The sequence below is a fragment of the Ursus arctos genome, unplaced genomic scaffold, assembly GCF_023065955.2.
Source record: "Ursus arctos isolate Adak ecotype North America unplaced genomic scaffold, UrsArc2.0 scaffold_3, whole genome shotgun sequence".
NCBI lineage: Eukaryota > Metazoa > Chordata > Mammalia > Carnivora > Ursidae > Ursus > Ursus arctos.
The window spans coordinates 98,986,184-99,010,223 of NW_026622985.1; the positions used below are offsets into that span (position 1 = coordinate 98,986,184).

A 24,040-nucleotide genomic window follows, 5' to 3' on the forward strand; every position below is an offset into this window, starting at 1 on the left:
TCTCTGTTTACAGGGAGGGTATTTTTCCAGGAGCTACTTTCTCCCGATTCATCAGTATTTGAGTTAGAGCTCCGAGCTTGCTTCTGGATGTGGGTGCGTTTCTCACACCACACTTGGTTGCTTGGTGGCGGGTTGGCCTTGGGTAAGAGCAAGTGCTGGCAAAGAACGTCTCATCACACTCAGATTTGCACGGACAGCCTCAGCGGGGGGTGGTGGGGAGCTGCTGGTAGGGCCTCCGTGACCTCCCACACCTCCGGTTCTGCGCTTTCCTTCCTTCTCTTGAAGTGGTGAATGTCTAAAAGGAGGCCCCCCGGCAGATGCTGTCCTGGTGTCGAGGGAAGAGCCCTGGAATATTCTGGGGCACAGTGCAAGTAAACGTTTGTGGGCCCCGGGGCTGCTCACACCCAGGTTTGACATCTGGCTCTAGGAGTCCCTGGGGATGTGACGCCTGTCACTCCCCCCGCAGTCCGCATCCCCAGATGGCACGGCGGTGGACGCAGTGCTGGCTAACCATCAGCAGAGCTCTGGGAAGGGCAGCCCCCGCGGGTCTAGCGCCCTGCAGAACTCAGAAGCTCGCCCCCACTGGCACAGGGCTGCTGTTCTCAACGCAGGCCCCCAGCTGTACTCCTCACAGCTTTCCACACATCATTTCACGTCCTCGAGTGGCAGTTTCTAGACCTGTGAAAAGAGGGATTTGGACTAACTCATCTCTTCATCGGGGCTCTAAAGCCTTTGTTCTGTACGGGTTGTAAACGAATACGTGAAATTCAAAGGGTGCCACAAGTTTTTGGCCCATCCAGCCAGTTCCTCCAGATAGATCGTTAGAGGGGCCACGAATCCCGCTCTGCAATTACAGGCTTACTGCGTGTCGCGTGGGTGACAGTGGCCCCAGTGCCCCGCACGTCGCAGGCACTCAGGAAATACTTGTTTAATGTTTGAAGTAACTGGCTGTTTCAGTCACAGCCCCAGGAAGTAGATGGCATGTTCTAAATGGGTGTTGGGAGAGATGCGATGAAGGGACACTTCAGGAGCGGGCAGGGCTAAGAGAAAGCCATCATCATAAACGGTGAAGCATTCTGGGGCTGGAATAGAGGGAGGGGACTAGCACCGCTCGGCCGGGGAGTACCTGCCCTGGGCTCTCTCCCTCTGGCCAAACCCAACGAAAACCGAGGGCACAAGGAAATGAGGTTGAGGCTGGCCGCTGAGGTCAGCCTTCTGGGCCAAACAGAGGAAGGCAGAGGAAGGCGTGCTGGGGCTCCTTGGGGGCGAAGGGAGAATGCGTGGCAGCCAGAGTAGCGGCTGCTCGTGTTAGTACATGGGTACGGGGGCGGGGGGCGGATACTAGGATATTTCGTTTGCTTTGGGACACTGCTTTACAGGCAGAAGAAGTAAGTGCCTATTTTGATCTAAGAGGTTTATCTATTCCACCGATGAATTTAAGGGGGTTAGGTAATAAAAGTAATGATCTTCAAAACACAAATTTTGACTTGTCAGTGACAGGTCTGATCATGATTAGAACAATTTGGATGGATGGATAGATGGATGGATTGGATAATGGGGTGAAGCCCAGGATGGAGGGGGCATGGGAGGTGGTAGGGGAATGGCGAGGGGGTGGCTGCTGGGGCGGGGGGCTTGGGCTGAGTTAGGACTGCTAGCTTCTGGGGCACAGCAAGACTAGAGTGTTATCAAGGCAGTAACACTCAGCCAAAGAGGATGACGGGTCCAGAGCAGAGTCTCCCTGACGGGCTTGCGGTGAGGAACCAGTCGTTTCGTAATTTGGTCCAAGACACTTTGGTTTCAATGACAAGGAGACATTTAGCTTCTCTAAGGCCAGCATCTCAAGGGGAGGCACTGTCTGCTCCTGGTTGTCAGCCTGTTGAAAGATCACCTCCTAAGATTGTAGAGCTGTCATTAGTGTGACTGTAAAAGATGTGTGCACTCTTTGCTAACCTGTGTCAAAGATACACAAAGCCAGACCCTAAAGTGGGGAGGGCAGATTTTACTCAGCCATCACTACTGAGATAGGGGAACAAGGCCATGTGACCTGCGCTCAGCTTGGAGCTGTGCAGAGGGGACTGGGCGTTTGAACAGGAGAAGGAGAAAGTGGGGAGGGAGGTGAGCTGGGCATTAGCAGAGACGGGGAAGTGAGAAAAGTCACTAAGTGTTGGTCGGTGCCAATGGCATTAGGCCAGCTGTGTCTACTAGCTGGAAGCTATCCAAGTTAGGGCCCTGTCCTCCCACCGACACTGGGGGACAGAGGCTCTGTCTTCAGGTGTTAGGCAGTATGGTAGCGTTAGGTCGAGCTTTCATCGACCAAGGTTGACACCTAGCAGAGAAGAGGCTCAGAGGAGCCTGGTTGAAGCTGGGTAAGAAGAGGTCTTTGTCACCCGTTATTCTTTATTAGGAAAGCACCAGGTACTTGAATATCTAAATAAAGCATACAGAAAAAAATGAATGCAGCAAAACTGTGTCAAAGAACGGTTTTACTGGCAAAGTGCATCTCAGTGATGATTGATGAAATGGGAAACTGTGAGATGCCTCCCTTAATCACTTGTACAAATTAGTTGCATTTTGCAGCCTGTCGGAGCTTTGACTAGGCTGTTTAAAGTCAAGTATGAAAAGAACTATTGAATGTGAATTTATTTTCTGTTCAAAAATCCAGGAAGCAAATAGGTTATCCAGAGGTGCTGATGACATTTTCCAAACTTCATACAAATACCTTCCATGGTAAGAAAAATAAGAGTTATATCCAGTCAGTAACAGGGTAGCAGAAATGTAGGGAATCCTCTCGTCTCTTACTGCCAAGTGCTCACTGCAGGGTTTATTGTACGGTCTTTTGTTGTTACTGGGCTTTTTTATATGGAAAGAAAATAATCACCATGTTTCCCTCTAATGCAGACACATATATAAAAGTTTTAGACTTCTTCCAACCAAACGGTAGAAATAATGACATTGTCTCCTATGATCTCCCATCTTGCACACCACTGGAAAGACACAGTGCACGTGTGCTGTGAGCCTAGAAACCTCTGTGCATTAAAGACACGATATTCGTCTCCACTCACGCAGATCTGTTTTCCGGGTTAGGGTTGTGGCTGATGAAGAGAGGAAGTTGTCCAAGGACAATCCGGTAGGTGATGCATTTCCTATTGCTGCTGTAACAAACCAGTGGCTCAAAGTCCTACAAATTCATTATCTTACATTCTGCAGCTCAGAAGTCTGAAATGGGTCTCACTTGCTCAAAATCAGAGTGCTGCAGGGCTGTGCCCCTTGGGGAGGCTCCAGAGAAGACTCTGTTTTCTTGCCTTTCCCAGCTTCTGGAGACATCTACCTTCCTTGGCTGATGGCCCTTCCATCTTCAAAGCCAGCAATGGCCACTCAGCCTGTCTAACGCCACATCACTGACACCAGCTCTCCACCTCCGCTCCCACATTTAAGAACCCTAGGATTACATTAGGCTCCCTGGATTCGTGTAGTCCTATTGTATCCTGGGACAATATATTTATATGATACTATTCCCTGGGGTACTCTTCCTATTTTAAAGTCGTTTGATTAGGAACATGAATTCCACCTGCTGCCCCACTTCCCCTTTGCCAGGCATATTCACAGGTTCTGGGCAGTAGGATGCAGACATCTTTGGGGCACCAGTAGTGCCTACCACCAGAAAAATCATGTGTTACAATGAAGCGGTTTTCACCCAGTGCAATTTCTGTGATGGCCTCTGTAAGGACCCATCTCACACTGACTTCTGCTCTGTAATTATAATGTATGATGCTAAAATGCTTGTCAGTGCACAGAGAACTAGATAGAGAACTAGGATAGATCCTTCATCTAGTACTTGTCACTTGACAACCGTGTGATCTTCAGCAAATCTACTGACACCTAAAAGAATTTTATTTTTTACCATCTTCTCAGCCATCTTTTTTTTGTTTGGTTTGGTTTGGTTTTTTAATCATCCATCTTCTCATTAAATGAAGGCGAGGTTCTCTCCATCATTCCTTCGAGAGTCCTCCAAGTTCAGGAGCTCCCTTTGGGTGACGTCAGGGTCATCGGGTAATTTGCTTTGTCGTGGTTGTTGCATTCCTGTTGATTTATTATTATCTCAGATGCCCGTAGAGTTTTACGCACATTTAAAGTTAATTATTTCTGTATTGTATAGTTGAATGTAGATGAATCCCAGCTTTTAAATGATCAGATGGTGAGCTTCTTTCCTTAAGCAGATGAACAGACTGACTCCGTAGCCACTTCCTGCCTCCTTGCTGCTCCCTCCCTCACACCAGTCACTGTGTTATCGTAGAGTGCACTCACGGTCTTACCGAAGGATCAGGTACAAAGTTTAACAGATTACAGTAATGCATCATGGGTACCTTCCAGAAATGGATTAAAAAGCGTTCTTCTTTTTCACATTAAACCCCTTGGGGACAACAGCAAACAGAACTTCGAAACTCCTACAGTAGATGTGAACTGGTAAAAAGAGCTGTAAATACTGTGGGGGCATAACCATTTTAGGGTTAGTGTCTTCCGGGCGTAGGTATTTGGTACAGCCCTGAGCACAGTTCCCTTCAGGGGCCCAGCCACTGCGTGGGTTTGCGCTCCAAGGCCTGTCTGTCATAAGGTGGCGCGACGCTCGCTCTGTCCTGCTGTGGGCTCGCTAACAGTGGATGCATCTGGGAGTGAGGTGACCTCGGGTGCCTGGGACCTCCTCCCCCTCTTCATTCATAGGTTTGTTTGAAAACAATTGTGCATATTTTTACGCACCAATTGACAATAAGTTTGAGTGTTCTAGAGCTAAAACAAAGGATGGGATTTACTACAAAACTTGGATGCTACTCTAGGATTGGGCTGAGCCCCCTTGTTACTGCAGAAGCATGAAAATGCTGAGTGCATCGGGCTAGAGTTCATGTCATCTTTCCAAGACAGTCCCTGGGGTTACCCTATTACTTCAGCTCCCCATCCAGCATAAAGCCGGCCAGCAGGAGAATATCCAAGCCAGAGGCTTAGCATTTTGTGTTTTTTATTATAGTATGCAGTAGAGGATGGAAAATCAACCGGTTATAGGACTCCTGAGGTCTACATTCAAAAAAGAACTTTTATAATAAAAACTTCCAGTTATTTATGTGGTCGAGGGCCTACTAAATACAGTTTTTGGGAATTTGGTGAGTTATGGTGATGACATGACATGACATCCGAGGAGTGCACAGTTCTGGGTAGAGACAGATAAATGTAGAAAATCCTGTATTAGTCTCACTCCATGCTAGCCATGGCACTTTCAATGGGGGCACGTCTCAGCCCTTTGGGAAGGTTACGATCAGGGCGTAGGTTGTCAGGTTTCTGCAACACATGGTCCCTGCACAGCCTTCACTGTCTTGGTCCAGAGGCACAGAAAGGAAGTAGGGTCAAGGTCATACTGTTCTGGCTTGTCGGTCACGAGAAGGAGGGTTGGAATGACATATGAAACCACTGGAAGACGACTTTGGAAAAAACATCAGCCAAGTGGATTATTGAAAAATGGAGCCATAAATACTCAAAAAAAAAAAAAAAAGTTGTGTGACTAGATCATTGAACACAAAATTCCAAGAGAATGATTTCCTACACTAGGAGGTGAATTTGTCAAGAGAGTAATATGTGAGATTGACCAAAAACTTCCCACTTCCTCTAGTAATGCTCTTAATTCATGGTTCCACACTAGGACGTGTATTTTCATTGGAAATTATTTTGGGAAAGGCCTGTATGCACATAAAAATAGCGACCAAGATCATTACTAATATTGTGAACAATTTTATTTTATAATCTCGTTTTCATTTTGTTTTTTTCTGTTTCTCTCTGCCTCCCTTCCTTAAGTGGATGGCTGTCGAGATGCGCACATGTGTTATTGTCTTTATCATTCATGTACTCAGGTGAGGGATAAGTGCGTTCTGTATTGTAAATTTTGAACAATTTTGAAAAGGCTTGAGACTAAGTGAAGTTCAAATGCTTTCGACAGTAGTTTTTGGGCGATAAATTTAAGCTTTATGTCTTAGGTTTCATGTTTAGTTGAGATATTGATGAATGCGTATCCTCTTTATTTGGTGAGGTTCTTTCTTCCTCCCTCCCTTCCTTCTTCTCTGCTTAGAAATAAAGTTCCTTTTAGGAGTTCAATGAGATCATACTCAAAGGGCCAGTGATTCGAAGGCAACCTCAGCCTTCAGACGGGGCTAAACTTGCTGGAGGCATTTTTAACATGCTAGCCTGGTATTACGCATCAGTCTTGGCCAAAGTGTTAGGAACATCTCCGTATCTTAGTTTGGCATGTAGACATTGGTTTTCATCCGTAACAGAATTGAAGGAAAGCCTGCTTTTCTTCTTCGGCTCAGGTTAACACCAGTGCTTATTCATCTTTCGTTTCTCCCGGGTGGTTCTTACAGGCGTGTCTTACGTCTTCGATTGTAAGCTGCTTCAGGAAGGAAGCCACTTGTCTCTGCTTCTGTGGCCACAGCAGCCTTCGGGCCCCAGACACTCATTCAGGGTTGGAGTCAAGGGCAGAAGCAGGGGTAGCTTTCTAAAGCTAACTCTAAAGTGTCAATTCGCCTCACCCACGATCAAACCACAGAGTTTTCGTAAAGCAGACCTTCGCCGTGAGTGGTGTGGAAGCTCTAAATCGGTGGTTGCATCTTTTGATCTAAATTATGAGCATTTTGTACTTCATATTAATGCAGCAGCCAGGTAAATTTACTCAAAAGAACCCTAGATAAATGTACAGCTCTGTGTCGCAAAGTTTCAATAAGAGTGATTAGGTAAATGAAAGAGGCAGTGGAGAATTTGGTGTAACTTCTGTTGAGAGATTTTTGTTGCAAATTGCAAAGTACGAATTCTTCATAGAATTTCACAAAATACTTGCAATATTATTGCAGAGAAACTTTGAAGTCAGAAATCGGCTGTGACTATTGGCCTCTAGAGATAGAAAAATCAGTCTAAATTTTTATTTATTCTGAATGTCCCCTTATTAGCCTAGCACTCCTCAAACAAATTAGACATTTTGCTAATACAGAGTGAGTGATTGAGTATTCAGAGAAGCATTGCATTCTAAAGCTAGAAATAATTCTCAAGAATATCCAGCCTATTTCCCCAGATGATATAGTCAAAAACCATCTAATTTAGGTCTCAAAGACTTGGCCTCTGTTCCCATTCTGCTGCCTCACATCTGTGTGACCTTGGGCAAGTCACTTAACCTCTCTGAGTTTCAGGTTCCCAATGGGTAAGACAAGGATAATTTGTCTTACCCTTGTTTCCATCAAATGAAATGAATCCTGTGAAATCCATTTGAGTTTGTCATTGGAATCCAAGCATGAGCAGCTTAAAGCCTTTTCCGAAATTTTAGCGAAACAACTATAGAGTGGCCAGCTGGGCCTGGCACCTGCTCTTCAAGGCCCGGGACTCACCACACCTGTACGTGCTGAGAAGTCGCAGGACTCAGCTGCTCAGAGTTGGCAGGTTCCAACGGTAGGCGATTGTACCCTGAAACAGCCTTTCTAAGGGTCAGCCTTGTGATATGACACCCTTCTGTAACCCGTGCTCAGACTTCACTCCGCGAAGCAGTGACACGAACATGGTAGGTTCACAGCCGTGTGGTGACACGGGGACTGTTTATTCGCATATTGTCAAGAAGATGTGCAGTTGTCATAGTCGGTGTATAGGGACAGGTCCCATAGCTCGAGGCTGCGCCCAAGTCGAAGCCGAGTCATGCGGACGCTGCGCGCTTGGAGCCCCTCCTGGAAGTGCAGGGGGGCACTGACGGGGGGCAGCAGCTCCTGCTCTCTGCAGAGAGACTCTAGACTCTCGCCTCCTCTCAGGTGCGGAAGAGCTGCCCCACACATCTTAGGCCCCGCGGGCACGTGAGGGCGGGGGTGCCCTGGCGCGTGGCGTCAGCAGACCCCGTGTGACTCTTGTCCGCGCCAGCACAGAAGGAGCTAGGCGGTGCCGGCTGTGTTCTGGAACTCACGCCATCCTTTCTGACGGTTCCGAGGCCAATGCCGTCACAGGCCAGCGCCTGTCACCGGTCAGACGGCAGTTCCCATCAGCCTTCCTCACGGGTGCTGGAAGTTTCTTCTGCTGTCAGAAGTCAGGGCTCTGAGCCGCTGCGCTCACCTGCAGGCCACGGACTGTGCCCACAGCCTCAGACCCTTGGACAGGTGGCTGCATCTCCCCTCTGGACGATGTGTTTTTCTGGAAGCAGACAGCACCCTGCCGCTGGGCTGGCTTCGTGAGGTGGGCCGCTCAGGACGCGCCCGTGTCTGCTCGCTCGGAGGTCTGCTGCAGACACGCAGGGCAGTGTTATTCTCACACGGGGACATCCACACAGAGGCAGCATTCATGACTACCGACTGCGCCGGGCATTCCAGACGCTCCCCACATTGCCTTCCATGGGGCGAGGAGCCTTATCCCCGCGCACTCCCAAGAAAGCCGGGCCCCCAGTGTGATGCGCAGTCACTGTTAGGGACTGGGAGTTTGAGGGTGTTCAAATCTGTGATGGCATTTGGACGTGGGCCCTTTGTGGTTAATTCGTGCCCTTATACGAAGAGGCCAGAGGGCAAGCTTGCTCTGGTCCTGCCCTGTGAGGATGCGGCAAGAAGACAGCTGTGTGTGAGCCCAGAAGCAGGCTTGAACCTAGACCCCAGCCGTGCTGGCGCTCTGACCCCAGGCTTCCAGCCTCCAGATCCGGGAGAAGTAGGGTCATGGGGTTTAAGCCCCGGATCCACAATACTTTGTTATAACAGCCAGAGCAGACAAAAGTAGTCCATTTTCTGTAGCAAACGATGTAGTTGAATCTTTTCCACTCGGGAAACAAGCATTGAGTGAAAACACTAGGGCCTCTGGTCCCTAATGATGAGGTCCTGTCCCCAACGTGCGTGCTCTCAGTAGCACTCAGGAGGAGACGAGATGAAGAGACACATCTCAAGAGGGAAGTGCTCATAGGATCCTATGAGAAATAACAGGGAAGAAAGAGTGTGTTGGTCCAGGGATGAGGAGGGGGTGTAGAGGGCAGGACGTTTGCCCTGGGCTGTGAAGAGTAGGTGGGTTTGACCATGTGCAGATGAGAAAGGAAGTTGGCCAAGGTTTGCAGGAGGCAGGAGCAAAAACCTCTTCCCAGGGAAGGATGGTACTAAGAACAGTGCCCAAGGGTGCTTGCTGGGAGCCACGGGACATCAGGTGGGAAATGCCCATACGTACCCTACAGATGCAGGGGTACAGGCAGCACTTGGGAGAGGGGGGAGCCTATGTTCCACTTGGGGTTGTTGCAACAAGCCCAGGCCCCCCAGCTCCCCTCCTGCCCTCTTCTGGGGGTCCCGCAGGAGACAGCACAGCCCTGCAGAGATCATTCCAGAAACTCTTTAAGGTCTCTAGCTCCTGTTCTCAGATGGTTCCTGTAGTCAACACATAATATCAGACTCTGTTTTTCTAACTTCTTTTTTTTTTTTAAGAATTTATTTATTTTCAAGAGAGAGAGCATGAGCAGGAGGGGCCGAAGGAGAAGGATAAACTCAAGCCGACTCCACGCTGAGCATGGAACCCGGCACAAGGCTCAGTCCCATGACCCTGAGATCATAACCTGAGCCAAAACCAAGAGTCAGACACTTAAACCGATTGTGCCGCCCAAGCGCCTCTAACTTTTTAAATTCAGGTCCTTGCAGTTGGTATTTAGGATCTAGGATTTCTCCCAGAGTCTGCCCCGTGATCCAGGACAGGCTCGAGCTCCCCTTAGCTCTATGTCCTGATCTCAGTCCCAGGCTAGAAACCAGATCTTGTCCCATACAGACGCTTGGCCTCTCCACCCCTCCACTCCCCTGAGAAGAGAAAATGGGGCAATAATAGGCAAGTATCTACATAAAGTGGTTTCTGCTGTCTTGAGTAATTCAGTGAATGTATCACTGAAATAATAGTCAAAGCAGTTTATCTTCTCAGGTTAATGTGCAATGATATTTAACAAGGCTACTTGTAGGTAGTTTGGTTCCGGTGAGCTCCATGTACTGAGCTGGCTGGTTTTCTGTAACGAGGGTCGTTTGATGAGTGCCTTGAAAGTTGCGTGCACAATGTTGCTGTTGTGCGAGAACGCAACACGCACACTTTCTGGCAGTGAGTGCTTGTGCCTTCGCTTCCCCACAGCCTTAGTAGTACCGGGATCACGGCTCTGAGTCACGAGCTTGACGTGTCTCCCCACATTCCGAGGGAAATGGGACTCGTGTGATGACGAGGCCGTCCTCTATAAGGATACCCTCCTTTCATAACACCGACCTAGGAGCACTGAGAAATATTTATGCTCATTTCAGTCGGGAAGGAAAGGGCTCTCACTATTGTGCTTTGTCCTGCTTAGATGAGCAAACAATCAGAAGGGGGAATGAAACATGAGAGACTATGGACTATGAGAAACAAACTGAGGGCTACAGAGGGGAGGGGGGTGGGGGAATGGGATAGACCGGTGATGGGTAGTAAGGAGGGCACATATTGCATGGTGCACTGGGTGTTATACACAACTAATGAATCATCGAGCCTTGCATCGAAAACCGGGGATGTACTGTATGGTGACTAACATAATATAATAAAAAATCATTATTAATAAAAAAAAAAAGAAAAAAAAAAGATGAGCAAACTTTGAGCAGCTGCAATGGACTTGATAATCCATTCGAGTTTTGCTTCATTCATTCATTCATTCATTCATTCACCAGCAGGTGCTAGCCTATGTAATGCTTCTGTGTGCTGAGCTTGGTTTTAAACTTTGGTTTGCTAAAGCGTACAAGACACAGGAGTAAGCACAAAATTGGTGAGTTCTATGGTAGCCATGTTAGTGGTCATACAGATTATTTCCGGTGAGGGGGACAGAAGCTGCACGTGGTGCGAGCTGCTCCTTAGGAACGGTGCGCCAATACTGTGGACAAATGAAGCCCGTCAAGGGGCGGGGTTTTGGCACTGGTGTCATTAAGTGTGCAAGCCAGAATTTTGTGCAGGCATGTCTCCAAACCATCCTCTAATACACCAACGAGTAGAATTTTTCATTTGAAAACCTGCCATCACAAACCCTTATTTTCATGCAATTGTCAAGTGTTGTGGAAAGTGTAGGCTTGGAGTTTGGATATCAGTCATCCGTGGACAATCGCACTGATATTTTTAATAGGTAGAAACCATTCACACCTCTTAACGTTCTAATCTTCTGAGCAGGAAGATCAGCTTTCCTTACAGCCTGTTCCGTTAACAATAACCATCCAAAACACAGTGAAGCTTTCCCACCTGCCAGAGGGAAAAACAGGCAGGAAAATAGGCTCTCTAAAGAGTTTCAAACAAACTAGCATCCAGCTTTTAAAGATGTCACGGAGCACATGCCCCGATGAGCACAGACCCGGTGGCAGACTTGAGAAACTCCGAATATGTGACAGTAGTGGTGCATGTCACGTATGTACGTTCACTCTCATCGTGCAAGACAGCGGTGGCGTAAGCAAGACTTTCTGGCTGCGTAATTTCAGGGATTAAAGAAAAGTGTATTTTGATCAATCAGTAAAGCAGTTATTCATCTAGGATGTATAGTAAACACCGTATGAGGGGCACCTGGGTGGCTCAGTTGTTAAGCGTCTGCCTTCGGCTCAGGGCGTGATCCCAGGGTCCTGGGATTGAGCCCCGCATAAGGCTCCCTGCTTGGCGGGAAGCCTGCTTCTCCCTCTCCCACTCCCCCTACTTGGGTTCCCTCTCTCACTGTCTCTCTCTCTGTCAAATAAATAAAATCAAGAAAAGGAAGGAAGGAAGGAAGGAAGGAAGGAAGGAAGGAAGGAAGGAAAAGAAAGAAAGAGAGAGAAAGAAAGAAAGAAAGAAAGAAAAGAAAAGAAAAGAAAAGAAAAGAAAAGAAAAGAAGGAGAAAAGAAAGAGCGTATGTGTCACTGTGGTACGAGGTTCCCTGGAGGGCTTCCTAGTTAATTGGAGAGGGTCCGGTCCCTGCTGAGGGCTAGCTGGGTGTCACCGTCAGTAAATGCTGCACCATCTCATTGCAGGTGTAGCAAACATCAGAGACGTGCCAGGAAACCTATCCAACTCGGGCAGTTCAAGAGAAGGTCAGGAAGGACATTTGCAGAGGTGTGGGCAGGGTTACGGGGGGAGCCGTCAGAGGCGAGGCCCCGGGGGATGGCAGCCACCCCAAAGGGACCCCGCCCTGCGCTAGGACAGAAGGAGCAGAGTTCTCTTGGGGCAATGCAGTGGAGGCCGCCTCCACCAGGCAAGCCGGGCAGAGCCAGGAGAGCCCTGCAGAGGAAGCCCTGGGCTGTGCTCCCCTCCTTCCCAGCCATCTCCTACGTGCCTCCCTGGCGGACCCGAAGCCCCGGCAAGGACATGCAGGGACGGGTTTGTGGGCCTCCAGAAAGGAGCCCAGCAGAGCAGGGGCAGGAGGAAGCACAGGAAGGCGCCCTGACGGGGATAAAGTGTAGGGGAGAGGCAGGGTGGTCTAATGGAGACATGGCAGAGGCCTTGGTGGGGGGTCCCAGACAGCCCAGGAATCTGCGTGTTAACGTGCAATCCCATCATGTGATTTCAAGAAATACACCAAGTTATTTCGAGTAACTACCTCATCGAATCAACTGGTTTTCTCCCGCCCTAGAGACTAGATAATTACTATTTCTTTTGTCCAAGAATCTTTGGGTCACTACCTAGGGAGACGTGAGCCATGTCCTGGCCTGGGCCAGTTTCTGCAGTAAGGAGACTTCTTCACGGGTCCCGGTTGGCTTCGCCCAGGCTCCCACAAGGCCCCTTCCTCCGTCACTTCATATCCCACGTCAGACAACTACTCCCACTTTTCCTCTCCCGTCAGTGTGTGTCACGGCTCAGACGCACCCCTCAGGGTCCTCAGTATCTTGTAAACTGTGCCGGGTCTTTTCCGTAAGTCTTACCTATAGCAATAAAGGTGTCCTTAAGGTTTCTCGAGCTGCAATATTTAAAGACAGTGGGTCATGAAATCATAATTTAAGCCAGCCTGATAAAGGCAAGGTAAAGAACAGTCTGAATTTTGTTTAGAATCTGAACCCCCCTGTCCCATTCCTGATGCGTGCACCTGCCAGGCAGCTGGGATTTGCCGGCGCCCGTGCAGAAGGGGGGTCAGCAGGAACTAGGTGAGACTGTGCCCCACGGGCAGCCACCTGGAGAGCCCCCCGCAGCCTCCACTTGCCCTTTCTTCCTCGAGCAGTCGTGATTTTGCGCGCCGCGTGGCCGCTGCAGACCTGCAGCGTCTTCCAGCGAGTTCCTCCTCCTGTGGCTTTGGGGTCAGTGTGACCTTCTCTCCGGCCTCCCCTCAGCGCACCCTAAGTCCCTTCCTTCCTGTTTCTGCTCTTCCCCACCTGTGCTCACCTGTGCTGTGCGGGGGTGTGGTTTCCATCATGAGCATTCCCTAATCAAAGTGCTTTTATCTTCCGGTGTGCAAAGTCAGTCTGCAGAGAAATGAGGAATTCCCGCTGGATGGCTGCGAGCTCTCTTGGGGTGGACCCTGAAACTTGTTTGTGGTTGCTGCTCTCGTGCTCATGGCTGTTCCCGAGAGGACAGACTTTCATTTAAATCCTGGACTCAGGGGCACTTGGGGGGCTCAGTCAGTTAAGTGCCTGACTGCAGCTCAGGTCCTGATCCCAGGGTCCTGGGATCGAGCCCCACGTCAGGCTCTCTGCTTAGGGTGAGCTTGCTTCTCCCTCTCCCTCTGCCTGCCACTCCCCCTGCTCATTTTCTCTCTCTCTGTCATGGTCTCTCTCAAATAAATAAATACAATCTTAAAAAACCAATCAATCCATCAATCCATCCATCCATCCTGGATTCCGGGGCTATTAAAGGCTTGTGAGAGAATGTGGTAGGGGGCATTGAGAGAGACAGACCCCACTGATCTCTCTAGTGGGGGCTTCCTCATCACCCACGTGAGGCAGAGACCACACGGAGTGGAGCTTCCCGCTTGGGTCTACTCTTAGCTTCCTCCGGCCGATTACCATCTTTGTTGTGCGTTTAGCACCTTTATGAAAAAATAAGAGCCACCAATGAGGAAAATTAAGTAAATGAGCCAGTAAAACAAAAATAGGGGCATGCGCCCAACGGCCGACGTGATGAATATCAATGGCCCTGTGTCAGTTGCTGAATGTTATTTAAAACTTGTTCTTGCCGTCTTAAAGTCCTGTGTCGTCCTCCTGAATATGGAAATACAATGATTAGAAAGCTGTTTTACCATCCTGAGATACATGCACCATTGATTTTGTAATTTGTTGCTACCTTCTACTTATAGTAAATGGTCCATGATACATAAAAGAAATTTATGTCAGAGCTTTTCACGGTGAATAAATATTAGAAAGAAAATACGTGTAGACAATAGACTGGAGCCGTGGAATGGGAGATCCTGTGCTCAGGTTTGCACAGTTCATTTTCTCCTGATAATTTTAATAGTTGCTATGTGAATATTTTACTTTTTAGGGTATTCGATTCCACCTTGTGCTGATAATTGATACATTTTAAGGCACAGCGGGCCAAGGAACTATCCTGGTCTTTCTCAGTGCACTTTCCCTGATGTCAATAAACAAATGAAAAAATTCATGCTTGCCTTCTTCTAGAAGTTATTAAAGGCGGACTACAGCATCCTTCAGTGATGCCTCATTGCATTTTGGACTAAACACAAAAGACATGGCACTGTCTACAAGGCAGGTTTTAGGGGTGCCTCCCCTCCCACTGCATCATGTGACACCGCACCAGGTCTCATGCCAGCCTCACCGTGCGCCCCTAAATACAGCCTCCCCCAGCTATTCACCTGGCTAGCTCCGGCACACCCTCCGACTCTCAGAGTAAATCCCCCTCCTCTGAGAGCCCTTGGTGCCCCCGCGGCCCCAAATCAAAGTTGGTGCCCCTCCCATCGTGATGCTCCCTGAAGCACCCTGACTTGTTGTCCACAGCGTGCATCTCACGGTGGCGTTGCAGTGGCCTCTCTCTCTCTCGGACTGGAGTGAGCGCAGGCAGGTGTCCCCCTCCTTTGCCGCTCCCGGCCAGCGCGTAGCCGCACAGCTGCTGATCACTGCCATGGTCAACCTCTGCCCCTGCAAAGTAGTACAGCACAAAGCCAGATGACGTGTAAACCCAGAACCCGAAACAGCCCCGTGGGCTCCCTCGGGGTGAAGAAAGCGTATCGCCAGCACCTGCGAAGCTCCTGCACGTCTCCCCCCCTTTCCTGTCGCCACCCCCCCTCTCCTCTGAGCTCTGCAGCATCCTGGATTTTATGGAAATTCTTTCTTGCTTGTCATCTTAGACTGAAGTGTGAACCCCGTACTTAGACTGTCATCTTGCCCATTGTTCAGTGTTATATAAATGGAATCGCTCATCATATATTCTTTATGTCTGACCCATGTCACTTAAAATTATATCTGCGACATCCATTCACGCCATGCATGCATGAGATTGATAGTTTTATTGACGTGTAACATTCTGTTATATGGCATAGAACAGTGAAGTGGGTAAAATAATGACCTCCCCAAAAATCTCCGCATCCCAATCTTCAGAACCTGTGAATATGTTAGGTCACACGTCAGGGGGACTCAGGTTGCAGATGGAATTAAGATTGCTAAGCAGTTGTATTTCTGTGGCTAGTAAGTTTCCCTGATGCTACATACCCTGCCGTTAGACTGAATTACATGAAAACGCCACTATGAGGCCATTTTTTATTATAAAAATAGCTGTCAAGTACGGATCTACTGAATAAATTCCATTCCAGGCCAGCTGTAGTTTAAAAATACTAGAGCTTTCTTTTTGAGTAATTTGATACCTAGAGTAGTGGGTACCTCGTCTCCAAGACTCTCGTGAATGTCATGTTGTCCCAGCTGTCCGGGCTGGCGTTTGCTTTAGCTGGAGCCACAGAGGGGGCTGCACCCCAGCGCTGGTATACGGTGGCAGGTGTAGACCCTTGAGGCTCTCCTGAGGCTGTATCCCGCTCAGAGTTGTGCTGGAAAGAGAGCTATGCATACTGCTGGAAAACTGATCTTTTCAAATAAAATGATACGTCAAATTAGCAAATTCATGACTGTGAGAGTACCGTTCTCACCTGGGCTTTGCGTGTAGGTTTGGCCAGAATATGCCACCAAAACTGGGGCGTGTCCCCTCACTAGTGAGCAGCCAGTGCCTTCTTGGAGATGGAACACTGGCGGGAGTCTGGCGGGGGTCTGGCTGGGGTCTGCGCTGCTGGGCTGGGGGTCTTCACAGCCCTGCAGTCAGCTGCTTTGTTCTCAAGTTTCAAAGAGGCACTCAGACTAGCTTGAGTAAAACGGGAGACAAAATATCTCATAAAGAACCAAGAACATCTTAGTGAATCTAAGGGAAAAATTCCTTCAGGCCTCAGGAGGAAAATTAAGCCAAGAAATGGAAAATCAGGAGGAAGCCCTCCTTTGCCTCTCGTCTCTGCTCCTCCATCTCTCCAGTTCCTTCCCCCCGTTCTGTAAAGCGGCTCTACTTCCTCCGGACCCGCACACCACGTGGAAATGGGCACTTCCCCTGCCCCTCTCTGTTCTCGTGATTCCTGACCATCAGCAACAGTCGACCGGAGACTCCGACCCCACACCGGCCAGGCTGGAGCGGGCTTCTGACCCAGGCCGGGCCGTCCCTGTGGCTGCAGAGGGGAGGCAGGGATCGCAGCGCAGAAACGCGGCTCTGGCTCCCATGGGTGCCCTCCCACGCCGGCGTTTCTCAAACAGCTTCGATGGCGAGCTGCAGGATGGTATCAGGGTGGCAAGCCCTTTTGAAAAACTCAGCTCCATTTATTTTTGTTGCTGCCGTGAAATTGCTGGTGGTTACTGCCTTTGAGGCTTGTTGGTTAGTTACTTAATATTTATTGGGTGCTGGAGGGGATTTTTGACATTGGGAGTTGAGCTTGCCAAAATGCTGCCCAGTATGGAAAAATTGGTCTCAGAATTGCCTGTGGGGCTCAGCGAGTCTCTGCAAAGACAGCTGTTACAGGAAGAAGATTGTAAGACATTGTTGTCACTCGCAGCAACGTGGACGATGCAAATGCTCGATGTTGGATTCCGCGACTCGCTTCCGTAGCCATCGTCTCTCTGAAAGGGATTTCTCTTGAGCCTGATGGATTGCGGGACCTCTTCTGACTACGATCAGGTCACAGCACCATTGCTTTTGGTGACTTACACAACACGAGACCTTTAAAAGGTTCCATCAAAATAGATCGAGGAGAGACTGAGGTCTGAAGGTAAGAATAACTTCCATTTTCAATTAATTTCATAAAGAAGCTATTGGACACAGTCAGTGAACCTCAAGAGCCTGCAACACTCTGAGCTCTGGCGTGGAATTTGAAGTAAAAAATAATGAAGCATTCTAGAAGCTATGTAATTGCCGTCAGTGCTTCGCCTGCTGGGTTTTGCTGTGACGTCCCAGCACGGCGGGTAGAGCGGGAGCTCGCGTGCACACAGTCCTGCTGGTCCTCAGATGAGGACTGACAGCGGCCTTGGTCCAGCGGCACGCGGGTTTCAAGTGCTGAGCCCTCAGGCAGTCTCCTAACGTCATGTTATGTAAAATAGTCAATTTCAGAAGTTTCCAAATTCATGGGAGAACAGGAGAGTCGATCCCAGATCCGTCTGTAAGGCAAAGAGAGATTGATCAGCCGAGAGCCTGAGTCGTGGGACAGGGAGGAGCGTGGTGTGAGGAGGAGACTGTCAAGGGCAACAGGCCTACCCGGGTGTGGGTCTGACGGTCCTGGGGAATACCAACTCCTTTCCACGAAGAGCATGACGACTCCTAATCAACCGCCAGTCCTCAGTGGTAGGGCCTGTCAACCAAACTTGATTTCTGAATAGTGAAACCAGTGCAAGTTTCTGAAGGGTGAGACTCCGTGTGTCACAGCAGCGCCGCCCCTCACTCACAGCACATTGGTTGCTCCCGTCTGTCCGAAGCCCACCCCCAGTCCTGCCACCAATCGCAGAGTCACTGACGGGGAGTTGCCATCCATTAGTGTCTTGTGACCACAGGCCCCATCCATTTCTTACAGTCACAACCAGTGCAGGCATCACAGTATTTAGCAGCCCCAGAAGAGGGGAGCATCTCAGGGAGCAGAAGACTCTCCCTGCCCAGGACACACAGCGCTTCACTGATGGTGGGCTCCATCCTGCCCCCTCGCCCACTGGCTTGTGTCTCCAAATCCAGCCGGAATTGTGAGGCCATATCAGCTGCTGCTTCGTGTGTATTCTCTGGAAATTTTTTACACTATCAGTGACCTAAACTTGGATCTGGTGATAGTGTAGAGAAGGCCTCTTTCCGTTTTGGGAGCTGCAAAGAGTTTTCTCGTCTTAATATACTTCTGAAAGCTGCCTGGGTGAAGAGGAGATTGATTGGCTCAAAGATGGACTATTGTGAGGAAAATAATTGAATTCATTTCCTTCCTCCCTAGCGAGCGGGCCATCTGGTCGACGCTTCTGCCTTTAGTGAAGGGAAATAAAGTCCCCGCTGCCCCCACCAAGGCTGGCAGGGCTGGACCTTTGCCGTCCCTGCAGTCCCTGCTCTCCTGCTGCCACCCGATTGCTCCTGCATCTGCAGTGTCCCGCGTTCATCTTCCGTGGTAGGGGGCCCCTTTTGGAAGAGGCCTTACTGAGGCCCCTTCGCCCCTCACTTCTGCTGGAAGTGAGACCCCCTCTATCTTGTTAGCTGTGCATGCCTATACATACATTGTGGAAAACAAACACGCCATGAGGTGTACCCGAAACATTCAAGGTGGGTATTTTCTGCGTGGGGAACCTGTGTGTCACCGTGGAGTGACATGGATGTGGCCTGGATCACCCGACCAGGGGGACCCAACAGAAGTGAAGATGCCCTTTCCCCTCTTTAGAGCTCGGAAGTGGCCAAAAGAGGTGGGATTCTCTGTGTTTACGTTCTTTATAATGTATCAGAAATGTGATGTGCTTTTGAGTTCTTCCCATAGTGTCACTCAAATAATGGCACTGAAGCATTATTTGGTAGCAATAGCAATCAACCGTAAAGCAATATCTTACGTTTCTATAAATGTTATGAATTTTAGTGTGCTTCCGGACACACTTGCATTTGGTCCTAACACCCAAGCACTGGGCTCCTTTTGTCTTCCACGCCTTCTTTGCTCCCCCCCCCCACCCCAGCAGCCTTCAGTTTCTCTGATTTCTAAATAATCACCTCAGATGTTTCCTGAGAATGTCTGCTGCTTATCATAAGGCACAAGGTGTGATAAAGTCAGCAAGGGGTAGCTCGTGGGAAAGAGGAAGCTCAGACCAAGAGAAGGCGTGTTGGATTTGAGCACAGACGGGAAGGGCCTGGTGGACATGCGCGGCGACCCCCCTTAATCTATTCACAGAACACTGTGGGTGTTTAATTATTATTTCAATCTCTGTGTCTTCCATTTCGGTTGTACAACTGGCACATAAAATACCAAGCTCCAGTCACAGATTCCTAAGATAAGAACATTCTGAAAACATGAATTTTATATTTCAAACAACCGAACAACCCAGGAAAAGGTTGAGTTTGTTTCTCGTTCATTCGGTTGGGTTTGTTTGTTTTCTTTTTGCCTGACTTAAGAATAAGTGTGAGCAGCGATTATATCACTAGGGACAAGGCAGTTGCCAGCTATAGATGTCACTTTGCGTCACATCTGTTAGGACCAACTGCTATTTATGGCATCGTCGGTGGAGCTGGGCTTGTATTACTGCTTTGCTTTCCGCATCAATCCACGATGGCTCTTCTGCCAGAGGCGCCAGCAAATAACAAATGTGCTTCTTGTAAAGGCGTTCATATGTCCAACTTCCATTCTGGAGGATTGCACCACAGTCCCGGAGTGCCGTGTTGTCCCCAGTTCTATACCGGGCATCAGGAACGCCAGCACACCAAGTAGCGTGCAGTCTGGTGATGACACAGACATTAAATACCCAATTTAATAGTGCAGTAATGCTACAGAAAAGCACTTACAACATGTTACGGTTGTGTCCAGATGGAAGAATAATGAACTCTGCTTGTGAAACCAAGCACGGCTTCCCAGAATGTCGGAGACGTGCCTCTGAGCCACGAGCTTTGTTTCTCACGGCCCTGGAGCCTGGAAGCCCATGGCCAAGGTGCAGGCTGCCGTGTCATGGGCCCTTCCTCCTTAGGTTGCCAACAGAGCCTTCTTGGTGTGCTCTCATGTGGTATCCCCTCGATGCATGTGTGTAGACAGAGGAGGCAAGCTCTCTGCTGTCTCTTCTTAGAAGGACACTAACCCTGTCCTGAGGGCCCCACCCTCATGACCCCATGTAACCCTCGTTCCCTCCCAGAGGCCCACTGTCCACATACCATCACACTGCAGGTTCAAGCTTCCGCATGTGAGTGTAGGAAGGACAGAGTTCAGTCCGTAGCAGCCTGACGTCCTTCCTCCCAGCTGCACTTCTTGCAGCTTCTGTTCAAATGTCACTTTATTAGAAAACCTCTCTGACCTCCTTATATACAAACAGGGTGCAACTCCCCCTTGATCCCCTCGTCCTGCTTTTTTCTTCTCTTCGTGGGTTTATCTGTTTATTGTTTGTGCCCCTCCCTGCACTAGAATACAAGAAAGGAAATATGTAAAAAGAAAACGACTAGCTTGCTGAGTTGATAGCAGTGTAGTCTGTTTTGTTCACTGCTGTACCCAAGGGTCTCGGGGTAGGGCTGGCAGAGGAAGCACTGGATAGACATGTGTTAAGTGGATGGATGGATGCATGCATGGACGGATGGATAGATGGACAGACAGATGAGTGGATAGATGAACAGATGGACAGACACATGGATGGACGGATGGATGGATGGATGGATGGATGGATGAAAGGTTTTATCACCTCATTACACCAAATGGTTGGTTGTAGACATGCTCTTCCATTTTACCAGATCTCTGAGGTATATCTGTGGTACCAAACAGAACAGGGAATGTCTTACAATCTCATTTTCACTGTCCTAGGCAAAAATATATAATTCTGCCAAGAAATGCACCGCTGAAGCTTAATGTTTCAGGGGATAATTTATTAACTTGTCTTGTCCTTCATGGGAAGCAGGGTCAGCTCTACTCAAATTTTCAGTAAGTCAGCTCCTGCAAGTTAAGGCGAGGAAGTCGTCTGAATCCGGGAGCCGAATGAGACGCTCAAGGAAGCACGTATTCAGCTGCGTTCGGACTCAACGTCTCTACGCTCCGGTTACACTCTGGCAGAAATTAAATGTGCATACGGACCGTGACTAGAAAGGAAAATGGGGACAATGAAAAGTTTTGTTTTCTTGGATTAGCAACATTATTCACGATTTGTTTCCTCCTTAACTTGTTTCCTATTAGTATTGTTACAATAGTGTTTGTGTCATTTAAAAAAGAAATTACCTGTACTGTGAAAGGTGAAATTGGCAAATGAAAGTGGAATTTAATAAAGAATATCTGCTTTCATGTGGGTAAAATTGCCCTACTTTTTAAATGTGTGAGAATGCTGCCTGGAAGGCAAAATGGTGCATCTGTCTTTATGCAATGGTGTCGTTGGGATGCCTAGGTGCCTAGAAACTCTTGGTTTCTGCTCAGGTCGTGATCTCAGGGTCGTGAGATTGAGCCCCACAGCAGGCTCTGTGCTGAGCATGGAGCCCGCTCAGGATTCTCTCTCGTGCTCTCCCTCTGCCCCTCCCCGTCCCTGTTCTCTCTCTCCCTCTCTCAAAGAAAGAAAGGCAGGGTGTCATTGACCCAGACCCACTTCACTTGAGAGGGCTATGCTGTCGATACCTGTTTGGTTATCTATGGTACATTCTCCCTTTCAATAATATATACTGAACTGGTTTTCTGTGCAAAGAATTTTCTGCACGTATTGCATGGTGCACTGGGTGTTATACGCAAGTAATGAATCATGGAACTTTACATCAGAAACCAGGGATGTACTGTGTGGTGACTGACATAATATAATAAAAAATTATTATTAAAAAAAAGTATTTTCTTAGTCCAGTGAACAGGAGGAAGCAAAGGCTATGTCCCCTTTCCAGAAGCCCTTGTCTCCCATTCATCTTCCGCCCCTGGGTAGCAGCTTCACAGCTTTGCATCTCTCTCTTCCATCCTGTATGTGTTCAGAGAACTTTTACTCTATTGGGCATTTTTAAGATCATTTATTTCCACCGTCCTTTCTGGAGGATTGGACCTCCAGGACCCCCGCTAGGTGTTCACCATCCCGTGCACTTCCTGGCGAAGCAGCTCGTGCTGTTGTGAGGCGGTACGAATGGTTGGGAATTGTAAAGCTGTACTGAAACACAGTTCTCCCTTGTGGAGCTGTACAGAATAAGTCTCCTCTGTCTCCCATGTGATAGTTCAAGTGGATGAAGACTCTAAGTGTTTGGCTTTTGAGGCTGAACTCTTCCTTCACGTGACATGTTTTGCAAACATCTCCATCTTCTGGTCATCTTGGCAGACACTCTGACACCATCTAGCCTAGACCTGGACATCCCATTGTGGTGCTGGGGCTGGTGAGGGGCCCACTGAGGCTTAGAAGGACCTGTGTCACTGCAACATGGGTTCAAATACACTTCTGGAACTAAATCGGCGACACTATCTACTATCGGCTCATCAAGAAACTGACACAAAGAAAGAGTCTTAGGCTTCTTCATGCATATCAGCTTTGCCCAGTTCTAAATTTTAGAACTCTAGATTATTATTAACAAGATTCAAAAGATATCAATTGTTTGAGCTGATGAAGACAATAACATTAATTTTATTCTGAATCTTGAATGAAATTTGGTCTTGACTATTAAAATATTCTGGTTTGATTGTTACCCTGGAATTTAACATGAGCAGTGTTTAAGGAATGTCCACTAGGGGAGTGCCGGGTGGCTCAGTCGATTAAGCCTCTGATTCTTGATGTCAGCTTAGGTCATGATCTCAGGGTTGTAAGATTGAGCCCTGCATCACGTAGGGCTCCACACTGGGCGTGGAGCCTACTTAGGATTCTCTCCCTCTTCCTCTGCCTCTCCCCCCCTCATGCACTCACACTCTCTCTCAAGAGAAAGAAAGAAAAAGAAGGAAGGAAGGAAGGAAGGAAGGAAGGAAGGAAGGAAGGAAGGAAGGAAAGAAAGAAAGAAAGAAAGAAAGAAAGAAAGAAAGAAAGGAAGAAAGAAAAGGAAGGAAGGAAGAAAGAAAGAAGGAAAGAAAGAGAAAGAAAACAGTGTGCACTAGGGTCTGCAAGACATTATGTGTACTACATTGTTCATATGAATAGTACTGATTCAAGATTTATGTTATTGATGAATTTGGTGAATTTTCAAATTTTCTTCATAAACTTGGGCAAAGTGAAAAGCTGCTGAATCAGCAAAATCCAATACTTCTCCTTGTTATTGGCCAGTAATTTTCTTGTGTTGGAAACTCTTTCCATTCAGAAATGAGATCAACTCAGTATAAATTTTTGTCATTTTTTAGTGCTAAAAACCCACTTAATAGGTAAATTCTGGATAGCAAATAAGAAGATTGGTAGAAATTTCTAAACAACTATAAAATCCTTGCTTGCTAAGACCATAGTGGCCCTCAGAATTTTTCTTAATTTGATAACCTAGATAGCCAATATTGAATATTTGCCTGTCAGTTATTAATTATTTGCTGTCCTCCATTTAATATTACCTTTATTTTGATTAGCAGAAAATTGCTACATTCTAATGAACTTTGAGCTGTGGATGAAGTTGTATTTGGGCATTGCATTATCTACTTTTTGAGGCCACCTCTGTTCTACTTCATCTTGACTTGGAGTTAATATGAGTTGTAATTATGGACACTATAAGAGAGAATGTTTTGTGATCTGTGTACGGGCAGAAGGAGCAGTGGACCGTTTGCAGTGTGACCATATGTCTTTATTGGCCCTGGGGAGTGCCAATTGCTCTCGTATAATTAATGATAATTTCTATCAATATAAACTATTATGTTTATTAATTATTATAAATATTAACCCTTCGTCTCTCAAAAGATCTCAGCTTGGAATGTAAATTATATGAGCACCCTGATTTGAAATGAATCAAAAGTTGGTTTCAGCAGCCAATATGCCTGATTAATTTCCTA

General features: G+C 48.0%; 1 protein-coding gene across 2 annotated transcripts in view; it reads left to right on the forward strand.

Moving 5' to 3' along the window:
- The window catches only part of DPP6 (dipeptidyl peptidase like 6), an 883,822-nt gene that overhangs the window by 514,765 nt on the left and 345,017 nt on the right, over positions 1 to 24,040 (forward strand). The gene's annotated exons all lie outside the window — the stretch shown is intronic.